This window comes from Acomys russatus, chromosome 1 (genome assembly GCF_903995435.1).
Source record: "Acomys russatus chromosome 1, mAcoRus1.1, whole genome shotgun sequence".
NCBI lineage: Eukaryota > Metazoa > Chordata > Mammalia > Rodentia > Muridae > Acomys > Acomys russatus.
Window position 1 is genome coordinate 45844181 of NC_067137.1, and position 13618 is coordinate 45857798.

Below are 13618 nucleotides of genomic sequence, written 5' to 3' on the forward strand. Positions count from 1 at the left end.
CTAAGTGGTGAATCTCATGCCCTCTGACTCTGTTTAGTTGGTAGGGATCCAGAGCTGGTATGTCATGATGAGAAGAAATAAATAGTTCAGTAAATATGTCAGTTTGTTTGTTTGTTTGTTTTTGTTTTTGTTTTTGTTTTATTTGATAGTCCATAGCTGCTAATTCTTTTCTGTATTTAAGACATTCTTCCAGGAGAAAATAATTGAATGAGTGCCCCCAAGAAGAGCTATTACATTGCACAAAGCATTCATGTTAGGCATTGGGCACTCTAAAACTTTTCACACATTATCTTGCTTAATACACAAAGTAATACCTCCTACAGGAGTTCCTCTTCCAGTCTCCAGGTAAGAACATGTGGTTAGGGTGAAGTGAAGGGGCCTCCTCAAGATTGAAGATGTCAGATGCCGGGGCTATAGGCCTTAACTCCAAAGGAATGTCCAATGTGTCTCCTTTTGGCCCACATCTCTTTCTGAATAGTATTTAGATAACTATTTAGACAGAGCAGTACAAAGTATGCACATAATCTCCCATCTTACACTCAGGTGCTGAGTGAGTGGGTGGTCTATCACTTACCCAACAATTTTGTTGTTTGTCTTTCTGAGAAAGAGAGAGGACCACTGACTGGGTTTCTCTTTCTTGGTTTTCTGGGAGGACCAGTAAAAATCATTAAAAGATAGCCAGGGCTATACAGAGAATCTCTGTCTCAAAAAACCAGGAACCAAGAACACACACACACACACACACACACACACACACACACACACACACATCAGTAAAATCTTCCAGACAGATCAAAGCAGCTGAGGAGAATGACCTGAGGCCTCTGTAGCCAGGCTTAGGGTGTGTTGGAAGGGAGCAGTGGGTGGGAATAGGCTTTGATGCCTGTCAACGCCCTCCTTTGGGGTCTCATTCTTGTTCTCATTTCATCTCTGATTCTTTCCATTTTCTAATTTTCTTTTTTTTAATCACTTTCTCCATCTGTCAGTTCATTCTGTTTAATTTCTCCCTATGTCTAGCAATTGTCATTCCCCATATGTCCACATAAAATCCACCACCTAGAAAAAAAAATACAGAAAATAAGGCTCTACATTAAAATGTACTTTGGAATTAACACTTCTACTTCCAACCAAAATTTATCAAAAGGGGCCAGAGACACATACTTATTGGGAATAACTGAAATGGCAAACATACTTTTTTATAGCGAGCAACTTCCATCACAACATGAGATGGCAGCCAATAGAAGACAGTGATCTTTTAAAAACAGGAAATAATGGAGCAGTTCCCATTTCCAAAGATGACTAAGGGACCATTTTCCAGACCATGGTACAGAGAGGAAGGAACCAGCCACAGCTCAGAAGTTTCTTGAGTTGTGAACATAGAGTCAATAGTTTAGTGAGGCTTTCAACATTTATGTCTCAATGTAAAAGGGAATTTTTGATGTCAGAGGAATCAACAGCTGAAGAGATTAGAGGTAATACTACCTAGTGCTATACCAAACCTATTCTCAGCAGTCCAAATGGAAGACCCCATAAAACACATGATATTTGGTAGACTTCAAAAGAACACCTTGCCTCAATTATTAGGGAAAATGTCTCTTTATTAAATGCTGTTCTTGTCCTGAGCAAAATGCCCCAAAATATTAACCAAATGGCTCAAGGACTTCAAAATAACTATTTCCATGAAAAAAATCAATAACTAAAAATAGGAATACAAAAATATCCAGCACAGTACAGTAAAAATTCATGTCTGCCACCAGAAAAAAAAATTGCCAAGCATTCAAGAGACAGGAAAGTGAACTTTGAATGATGGCAAGAGACTTGGTAGGAACATTAAAATGGTAATTAATCCTATATCTCATATGTTTAAGAAATAAGAGTGTAGCCTGAGTATGTTACAGAAATGCATGCAAATAATAAACCATAACTAAACATTTGGGGCTGAAAACTACAGTGACTGAAAAGAAAAAACTACTCTCAGATGCCTGAAGTGATCGACAGGAGATAGGCTTTCAGAAGAAAAGATTAGTGAGCTTAAAGACATAACAAGTGAAAACAACTAAAAATGAGACACACAGAAGTAAGACTTTAAGTGACCTAATACATGTGTAATTGGATCCTCTACTGGGTTATGCATAGAAGACAAATAATTGAAAAAATAATAGACAGGAACTTTTAAAGTTAGTGTAAATTATGAGCCCATACTTTAGGAAAAAAAAATATAAAAAATAGTGAACTCCAAACACAGGAACACACAAGGGAGACTATACCAAGGTGCGTTTTGTTCACCATGTTTAAATACAGAGGGAAGCAAAAAAGATTAAAGCTAAAGGAAAATCATACAAATGAAAGATTTCTCATCAGAGCTGATGTAGCCTTGGGTAGAGTGGAGCAATGTTCTTTGAATACTCAAAAGTATCTCTGTGTATGGAGGAGGGAAAGATTTCTTAGCTACAGGTCCCAGAGCATGAGTCACTACAAGGATGAAAACTGAAGCTTCCTTGATGTTGCACTTTACACTACATTAGGTAAGGAAAATACAATTATGAGACAGTTAAATGCTCTTGAGCATATAATATATAAAGTGTCTTATTAAATGGCGGTAAGGGTGTGACACCTGGGAATCTCTTACATTGCTGGTGACAGTTTAAAGGGCACAGTGACTTTGGAAATCAGCTTTGCAATTTCTTAAATGTCAAGCAGCTAGCATATGACCCAAGCTACTTCTGTGTATTTGCACGAAAGAATTTAAAGCATATGTCCATACAGGAATGCTTACAGAAGTCTTACTTATGATGTGGAAACAATGCTGGTATCTATTGATTTGTTAATGAAAACACAGTAATGAATTATTGTTATGAAAGGGAGAGAAAATGCCTTGTATTGTTAGATTTATATAATATTCTAGGAAATGTAAAGAAATCTATAGTGATAGAAACAGATGGGTGATTGCATAGTGCTGGAGGTTGGGTAAGTGTGACTAGAGGAACAACGAAGGTGATAGGAGGAGTTTCTGAGGCTCACTGTTGATCCTTTACCTTGACATAAAGATGTTCACGTGATATACACATGTGTCAGAACTTACCAGACTGATTACTTTAAGCAAACACAGATTCATATATATACCTCAATATATCTATTTTAATATCTTACAGAGATAACCTGCACAGCCACATTTAACTGTAGATCACTTATAGAATCAGTCTAGGTGTCAGTCAGTAGATGAGTCAATTAAAAAAAAAAAAAGCACTGTGTGTGTGCGTGTGTGCACATGCACTTTGTTTGCCATAAAAAATAATGAAATTGTGCTCTTTGCAGAAAACTGGAGATAACCATATTAATTGAAATAAGCCAAGGTCAGAATAATAAATAATAATAAATAGTGCATGTTTTTCCTCACATGTGGATTCTAGATTTTCATATAGACATATAAGGTGTGCTGGCTAGTTTTGTATCAACTTGATAGTTAGGGAACCTCGATAGAGAAAATGCCTCTAAATGATCAAGCTATAGGCAAACCATTAGGGCATTTTCTTAATTACTGATTAATGTGAGAGGTTCCAGACAATTGTGGGTGGTGCCACCCCTAGACTGGTTATGCTGAGTTCTATTTTTTAAAATATTTTATTAATTTATTCATATTACATCTCAGTTGTTAGCCCATCCCTTGTATCCTCCCATTTCTCCCTCCCTCCTGCTTCCCCCTACTCCCCTCAGTCACAAGCATAGGGGGACCTCCTCTCCTTGTATATGCTCATAGGGTATCGAGTCTCTTCTTGGTGACCTGTTATCCTTCCTCTGAGTGCCACCAGGCCTCCCCATCAAGGGGATGTGGTCAAAAATGGGGCACCAGAGTTTGTATGAAAGTCAAACTTCCCTCTCCACTCAGTGGTGGAGAATGTCCTGCCCATCAGCTAGGTCTGGGTAGGGGTTCGAAGTTTACTGCCTATATTTTCCATGGCTGGTTGCCATAGTTTGAGCAGGACCGCAGGACCCAGATCCATCCATCATAATGTTCTTCTTGTAGGTTTCTAGGACCCTCTGGATCCTTCTATTTCCCCATTCTCCCATGCTTCTCTCACCTAAAGTCCCAATAGGATGTCCTCTCCTCTGAACCACTTTCCTGATAAGTAAAGTCTTTCATGGGACATGCCCCTTGGGCTAGTGTCTGGATATAAGTGAGTATATACCGTTTGTCTCTTTTTGCTTCTGGGTGAACTCACTCATTATGATAATTTCTAGTTCAATCCATTTGTCTACAAATTTCGGGAATTCCTTGTTTTTAATAGCTGAGTAGTATTCCATAGTGTAAATGTACCACAGTTTCTTTATCCATTCTGCTACTGAGGGACACTTAGGCTGTTTCCATGGTCTGGCTATTATGAATAGGGCAGCTATGAACATGGTTGAGCATGTGTCCCTGTTGTGTGGTAGAGCATTTTCTGGGTATATTCCAAGGAGTGGAATAGCTGGGTCTTAAGGAAGCCCTATTCCCCATTTTTCTGAGAAACCACCAAACCAAATAACTCAATTGAGAAATGGGGCTTAGAACTACACAGAGAATTCTCAACAGAGGAATATGAAATGGCTGAGAAACACTTAAAGAAATGCTTAGCCTCGTTAGTCATCAGGGAAATGCAAATCAAAATGACACTGAGATTCCATCTTACACCCATCAGAATGGCCAAGATCAAAAACTCAAGTGACACCACATGCTGGTGAGGATGTGGAGAGAGAGGAACACTCCTTCATTGCTGGTGGGAATGCAAACTTGTACAACCATTTTGGAAATCTATCTGGTGCTTTCTCAGAAAACTGGGAATATGACTTCCTCAAGACCCAGCTATTCCACTCCTTGGAATATACCCAAAAAAGTTTTTTTTTCTAAAGCAAGCTGAGTAAGCCATGTGGAGCAGGTCAATAAGCAGCATTTCCTCATAGCCTCTGCATTAGTTCCTGCTTCCAGGTTCCTGTCCTACTTTAGTTCCTGCCTTACTTCCCTCAATAGACTGTGATACACAATACAAATAAATCTCTTCCTCCCCAAGTTGCTTTGGTCATGATGTTTCATCATAGCAATAAGTACTCTGACTCAGACACAAGGATATAGAAAGAAAAGTGAGAAAGATAGAAACAAACAGGAGGAGGAAGTGAGAAGGTAGTAGGAAGGTAGGAGATACATGTGAGCAGAATATATTATGTACCCAAGAGTCTTTATAAAGTTTAACACTATGTACAGTAAATACACACCAATTAAAAGCCTGTGATAAAAACATAAAGCATGCTTTCTTCTCCACTCAAGACAGTCCAGTTTTCCAGAACTGTTCCTCCACTGTCCACAGATTCTCTGAATCTCCAGTATACTTCCAGTCAATTGTTCTTTTTCTTTGTAACTATTATTTGGAAGAATGGGAGATGCTCTAGTAGTCACTGTGTAACAGCCAACAGTGTGTACATTGTTTCCATAACTATGGTCCATAGCTAAGATGGGAGGTGCAATCCATGTTTGCTCCAAGCAGATGCTGACGTTCCAATCTGACCTTTACCTTGTGCATTCACTAGTTGCTCCCCCCCCCCGGTTTTTCTCTGCTCTCTCTTATATATAATGCATGAGACTTGATCATTTTGATAGCTTCTACAGTTATATAGTTATAAATATATCATAATAGGTTTTTGTTGAATCTTTATTAAATTAATGAATAGGTTTTATTACTCCTGTGTAGAAGATTTATCCAGAAAAAATAACAGTTTTGATGATAAAATGTTCCAAGCCATCACAAATCACTGGTTTCAAGTTTCTATAAAAGATGTTTCAGTTTTATTATAATAACTCCGAGTTGGCCCCCAAACGGGACTTCCTATATTATCTAGTGCCCCTTCATGTTCCTGTGTAATTAAACAAGGAAAACTATATATTATGGTTCTTACTCTGGGATCCCAAACTTCCAATATTATGTAAAAGTTTTTATTTCCTCAGATAACGAGAGACATACACAAGCCCAGCGCATTTCTATCTAACTAACCTTAGGCCTAGGTCTAGAAGCTTCTAGCCTCTGTACAATCTAATCTTCTGCAAGCCTGGACCTTGAAGGCTTCAGCTTCCAGGCTCTTTCTGCTAACATAGGCCTAGAATGTTTTCAGACGTTGAGACTTACTACTGAATAAACTCGTCCTTTCTTGTTCATTCTGAAGTCTGCCTGTCTAGTTCAAATATTCTTCATACTGCTGATTCAGTCTGGCTTCTCTCACCTTCTGACTGACTTGCTCTGCTTGGAAAAACTGCTTCTGAACTCCACAAACTGAACTGTACTGTACTCCTGAACTCTACTCTACTATCTCCCTCCCTACCCCCCCTTCCTCCTCTGCTCTTAAGTAGCTTCTCTTTCCTGTCTCTTCTTGTGTGATTTGGGCATATTTTATCTCTTACTCATTGTCAAATATTTCTCTGATTATTTCTCACTTTGTCTGTCCCTCAACTAGATGCCATTGTTTGGGACTAAAGGCATGTCTGTATTCCAGCCAGAGGGATTAAAAGTATATACTAAGGGCATGTCTGTATTCCAGCTGGATCACATAGACCCAGGTCTTTCGATACGATCTCCTGTCAGAGTAGCCATGTTGCTGGATTAAAATTATTCTACAGTGTTAGAATGAATTCTGTCTGTGCAAAGCTCCATAGTTATGAGGCAACCAAAAAAAATGAGTTTGGTTTGGTTGTCAGAGTTAGATGGAAATGCTATGCTCATGGCTTGATCTATTGCTTATTCAGATAACCCAATCCAGTACTTAAACAAATTATTTCACCCATAAAGAGTTTTGCAAGAAAGACTGAATGGTGAAAATGTGATGACTTCATTGCTTTCTGTCTTTTCCAGGAACTCAGCTCAGCATCGGCGGGGCGGGGGGGGGGCAAAGGTGAAGATGAAGAATGGACATAGATGAGTTGGAAGAGACACTGAAGCAGAGAATTGTGGAATTGTTGAAAGGGCAGGGTTGTGTTGATAGCAGTCTCCCAGAATTGTCCCTAAGCAGTTCAGTTGTTATGCCTGTGAATACAATTGTCTCCAAAGCTAAAAAAATTTATATTCTTTAATACTTATTTAAAACATCCAACCATGTTCTCATTTCTCACACAGACATGCCCCTCTTTGGGAGTATTTTTGCCCTGTCACCAAAATGGGTTCTATATACTCTAGCACTTACAAATTTAGCTGTTGTATGTATGTGTGCATCTATGTATGTATGTATGTATATATATGTGTGTGTGTGTGTGTGTGTGTGTGTGTGTGTGTGTGTGTGTGTGTGCGCGCACGCGTGTGTGTATGTATGTGTATTTTGTCCATGCAAAACAAGAGCACTGATGTCCATTTACAATTTTATGATACACTTAGGGACCAACCCTGGAAAAGGATGCATATTTTTCTCTTAGTGTATCTTGAATTTGAATTAAAACCCTATTGTGTACATTAAATTCAATGGAGAAAACATACCATTTTTCAATCATTTAGAAAATAGATACATGAAGAAAATTTCTTTCCCCAAGTTTCTTGTAGTAGATACAGTAGAATTGCCCTCAAATCAGTCCACCTTCCTAATGATGTTAGTGGAAATTTATGTAATCATTTAGAGGATCAAGATCAGCATAGTTTAAAATGAAATAGAACATATTTCACAACATAAATTTATATAAATCAAATTGTTAAAGTGCCCACTGTAAATACATAGTATTTGTATTGAATAATTATAACTCAACAAATCTGGAAAAGTTAAAAAGAAAATAAACATACACCACCAGCTTACATTACACTTAGTGAAGACAGGAAATGTTTCCTGCCTTTTCATGTTGTCATACATGTAATGAGGTATGTGTTCAGTAGTATGGACAGGATCAAATGTTCGAAAGACCTTCCTTATCTGACTGCCTTTCTTGGTCCTCAGTCTGCGGATGGGGCAGAGGTTTTGCCAGCCACATGGACTTATTCAGGATGTGGAAGGAGTGTCTAGGTATTTGGTTAAGCACTCTAGTGAGGGCGGTTTGGCATACTAACACTTCAATCAGAGGCAGTGCCACAGATCACCTTGCCTAATGTCAGCGTGCACTTCATCTCAGAAATTACAAGTCTGATTAGGGCAGGGTGGAAAAGAGAATCCTTACTGCCTAGTTACCATCCAGCTGGTACAGACATGGTTTTTCATTAACTAACTTTGGACACACAAAATACGAATTCTTGTTCTACATACTATTGGGCTTTAGTTTGAAAATATGCCTTATAGGGTCGTCAGAGTACAGCTTGACACTTGTCAGTTCCATAATTGTGGGAGTCAATGCCTATAATCAATCTCTACCTATTGATACTGTTTCCTGATATCTTGGCTTTACTGGTTTTTTTTTCTTTTTCTGGCATATAAGAATCTTATCCTAATCACAGAACATGTGACTGTGATTATGTGGCCACATGGCATAGTAGCTCAAGTTACAGGTAATCTGGGTAGGGCTAACCTTACCTGCAAGCCCATGGACTTGCCTGAGACTGAAGACAGTGAAGGAAATAAATAGCTAGTGTTGGTGTGCAGTGGATTCCCCATGGGAACTCTTCTTCCAGCTGAGATGTGGGTTGCAGGGCATTGTGACTAGTTTCACTAAGAGAGAACCTCAGCTCAGTGCCAGACATTTCATATAGCCCTCCAAAATCACAGCACCGCATTCTGACAAAGCTGAAAAAGACAGGAGGAGATTCTTCCTGAGAGCCTCCAGCTTAGAACCCAGGTTACTGCCACCTTGACTTCCTTCTGGTGATGCCCAAAGACAGAATCAGACCAAGTCCCCCTACACTTTAGACCCACAAAAGTGTACCAGTGGTGGGTGATTTTAGCCACTAGACAAAAAATGACTGTGTATAGTGTTTCCTGTGACTTCATTAATAGGGACCCAGGGCCCAGTCACTGCTGTGAAGTAGCCAAGTGCCATGTGCCTGTTTAGCCTGTGTGGTCCAGTGGGCACAGTGACTGCAGCCAATGGGTCTCATAGTAGCCATCTTCTTTCCAGATCTCCCTCAAAGTAGAGGCTGGGATTGATTGATAGGACAGTCCTACACAGTGCCTATTGCACATTTCCAGTGGCATTATGGGCATCCAATTCCACAAGTTGAATTAGTTGTTGCTTAAATATAAAGTGATTTCTAGGCTCAGTGGTGAAAGCACTTGCTGACTCAGATCACCAGAACACATGTAAGGTCAAAGGCAGTGATTGTAGTTCCAGCTCCTGTGACAAAGTGGAAGGTAAGGACAAGAGAATCCCTGGTAGCCCAAAGTCCAGCTGTCAGTGGTGAACAAGACCCAAACATGAAAGGAGGGGATTTACACATGCATGACACACACGTGCCTGCTCTCTCACACACACAAATCATCCCATGCACAGTTTTTTTTATTTTATTAATTTATTCATATTACATCTCAATGGTTATCCCATCCCTTGTATCCTCCCATTCCTCCCTCCCTCCCATTTTCCCCTTACTCCCCTCTCCTATGACTGTGACTGAGGGGGACTTCCAACCCCCTGTGTATGCTCATAGGGTATCAAGTCTCTTCTTGGTAGCCTCCTATCCTTCCTCTGAGTGCCACCAGGGGTACATTTACACTATGGTATACTACTCAGCTATTAAAAACAAGAAATTTTCAAAATTTGTGGACAAATGGATTGAACTAGAAATGATCATAATGAGTGAGTTAACCCAGAAGCAGAAAGAGTCAAATGGTATATAGTCACTTATATCTGCACACCATTCACAGTTTTTTAAAGGCAATTTCTATTACATGATGAGCCTGGTCCGCTTCTTTTCTAAACCTGTTCTATTGCAGTGATACCTGAGAGCTTATTTGAATCTCTGAAGCATCTGTCACCTCTTACTTCATGACAATGTCTCCTCTATTAAAAAAAAGTAAACTTATTTACATTATGTATGTGCATGTATATGTGTGCATGTGTGCACATGTGTGTGTGTGTGTGTGTGTGTGTATTTTAAACTATGAGGTTAGATCATATAGGAATGAGACTAGACAAAGAAGAGAAACAATCCAAGGGCTGAGTCTAAAAGTACTGGAGTGTGCAGAGAAATCAGCAAAGTCTACCGAGAAATTCAAGGATGGGGGAGAGAAAACTCTAAGGCACTAATTCTCCAGGACAAGTGAAGAATATGTTTTTAAAAGGGAGAGAGAACACATGTCAAACACTGATGCCAGATCAGATGCAACTAGGTCAAAAGAGTGATCATTGGATTTTGTAATGTGGAGTGCATACACTCACGGTAAGATCAGTTTTATTAGCATTGGAGAGAACCCCAATGAGTGTGTTTAGCAGAGGGTTAGAGAAGATGACTATAGACTGTGGATAGGACAATTCTTTTAAAGAGATTGGCTGTGAATTTGAGTAGCTGCATGGGATGGAGGTAGAACTGAGACCAAGACAGGAATTTTTTAAAACAAGAGACAGCACTTTTGTGAGGTAAAAATGAAGATTGTGATATTGGAGAGTGGAGGCAGAACTTATTGCAGCAAAGTGACTGAAAAGCCAAGATTGTCTATTGTCCAATGTAGAGCTGAGACAGAAGCAATCTGCCTCCACCACTGTTGGAAAGAGCAGTGTACAGGTAATGGCTGTAGCTAGGGTGCAAGACGTAGTGGAAGGAGCAATTTTACAAGTTCTCTTTCTCACAGTTCAGTTCTCTCAATGAAATCATAAGACAGAGGACCAGATTAGAGACAGGACAATGTTAGGAACAATAAAAGTTTTGCAGAGAAATTTTCAGTTTTCTCTCCAGGTATTGACACGCCGAGAAGAGGGTTAACATGATGCTTACATTTCCCCATTCCTTTACTTTTGCACTTTTACATCTGCCCATAATGCCCTGCGTTTTCTATTTACTTATCTTTCAACTTCAGGCTAAAGTGATGCTTAAGCCTATCATCTTTAGTTAATTACTCCCTCTGTGGAGTGATTAAATACTGTGTATATCCATCTGTTATCATAGTCACCAGGTTGCAATAATTTGCTTCCCGTCTTCCAAGCTGGTCATTCCTTTGGTTGTCAACTTGGCAGTCTCCATTGCCAGCATGGTGGGTGGCCCCTGGTTGGCATACACTGTCTGCCTACTGAACTGAATTGAATTCCATGGAGAGAATTAGCCAAAAGGATTGGTTGGCAGAAGAGTTGGAAACTAAAAGTGTGGTGACATATAGGACCAGACTTGGCTGCTTTACAAGTAAAGGACACCCTTTGCCTGAGGGTGGGTGCTTTAGTGGTGGAGTGAAATATACCCTGAGTCTGAATTCATAGGGATAAATGCTTACTCCTATAGAGTTCTTCTTGAAGATCAAAAGAATCCATCTATCTGGAATCATTTTATGAATAAGAATATACTATATAGTACATATTTTTTTATAAATCTCTGTGGGATTTGTACATTCTGCTAGAGCATGGACAACATAGCAAAGGCTGAGTAAGGATGGGTTAAAGGTAAAAAGAGTGCAGCTATAATATTTTTTCTTGGCCTTTCTACTTGTAGAAGTTTTCTGTGGAAGATTTTTATCATGGGTTCTTTCCTATTCCTGATCCTCTCATTGTTTGTGAGCCAAGAGTTATGCTGTGACCTACTTTTTCAGCCATGTGATTTTTGTGGATTAAAGTATTGGCAATTCTACAGAAGGTGAGAGGCGGCGAGCTGCTGACCTGACTGTAGATGTAGGTGGCAGTTGCTGGTATTGCCATGCGCAGGTTGTGAATTGTATGTCAAGGAGATCAACCCAGTACATCATTTCAATATTTGGGGGAGTTTCTAACACACTGGGGACATAAACAATTGCAAGACAATAAGCGGTTAGATCTTGATGTTGGAAGGAAGTAGCTTTTCTTTAACAGACTCTAACTCCCAGTGTTGACTGCTTATATCTATCTTAGTCATCTTTTAAGTTTTAAGTGTTTGTTTGTTTGTTAAGACAGGGCCATACTGTTCTTTCTCCAATGACTAATCTCCTGGATACCATCCATCATCTCGGCATTCAATCAACTCTGGTACCTACTCTTCCTCAATTACAGGAAACTTCAACATCCTTGTTTAGCTCTTTTCCAAGTTTTCCAGTGTTGGATTCCTACAATTGTAGCCCCCAGGTCCCTTTATCAGCCTTCTGTGGCTGCACTCTCTCTATACTTTATTATAACACCCAGAAGAAGAGTTAAAACTCTATAATGTGACACATAACATCCTATTCTCTCAAAGTGTCTCCCTGACTTGGCAGCTTCTCTTACATTTGGTGATGGTCCCTAGCCCCATCATTCAGGGTCTACTGGACCACTACTCTCTTCCCCAACTACTTCCCTTTCATACTTTAGTGGGAGGCTTTAACTCCATTATGTATCATAGTTTTCTTCATATGTTCCCCCTTGTGGCTCCCTTCACCTTTGCTGTTTTATTCTAGACCCAATAGTACATCGTTCTTTGTCATTTGATGAATCTGCTTCCGGACCTTGAACCCACCTACTTCTCACTTGTTCTGGGTTCATTGAGCTTCTGTAAGTATAAGTAGCCATTGGCATCACTGGTCACCAAACCCTTCAAGCTTCTTAATATTCTTTTTTATTTTAATTTTATTAATTTATTCAGATTATTACTCAATTGTTATCTCATCACTTGTATCTTCCCATTCCTCCCTCCCTCCTGCTTTCACCCTATTCCCCTCTTCTAGGTCAAAGACCGAGGGGGACCTCTTCCCCCACTATATGGTCATAAGTTATCAAGTCTCATCTTGGTAGCCTGCGTATTCTTTCTTTGAGTGCCATCAGGCCTCCCCACCAAGAGGAGGTCGTCAAATATGGGGCACCAGAGTTCATATCAGAGTCAGTCTCTGCTCTCCACATAACTGTGGAGAATGTCCTGTCCATTGGGTAGATCAGAGTAGGGGTTCAACATTTACTACTTGTATTGTTCTTGGTTAGTGCAATAGTTTGAGCAGACCCCCTGGGCCCCAATCCACCTGTCAAGATATTCTTCTTGTAGGTTTCTAGGACCCTCTGTGTCCTTCTATTTCCCTATCTCCTATATTTCTCTTACCTAGAGATCAGTAGAATGTCCTCACATCTATCCCAATCTCCTGGTAAGTGAAGACTTTTCTGGGACGTCCCTTTTGTGCTAGTACCCAATTATAAGTGAGTATATACCATGTGATTCTTTCTGCTTCTGGGTTAACTCACTCAATATGATCATTTGTAGTTCCATCCACAGTTTTCGAGATTTCCTTGTTTTTAATAGCTGAGTAGTATTCCATAGTGTAAATGTACCACAGCTTCTTTATCTGTGGGGCATTTAGGCTGTTTCCAGGTTCTGGCTATTATGAATAAGGCTGCTATGAACATGGTTGAGCGTATGTTCTTGTGTGGTGGAGCATTTTCTGGGTATATTCCAAGGAGTGGAATAGCTGGTTCTTGAGGATGCCCTATTTCCAGTTTTCTGAGAAGGTGCCAGATAGATTTCCAAAGTGATTGTATCAGTTTGCATTCCCACCAGCAATGAAGGAGTGTTTCTCTTTCTCTACATCCTCGCCAGCATGTGGTGCCACTTGAATTTTTGAT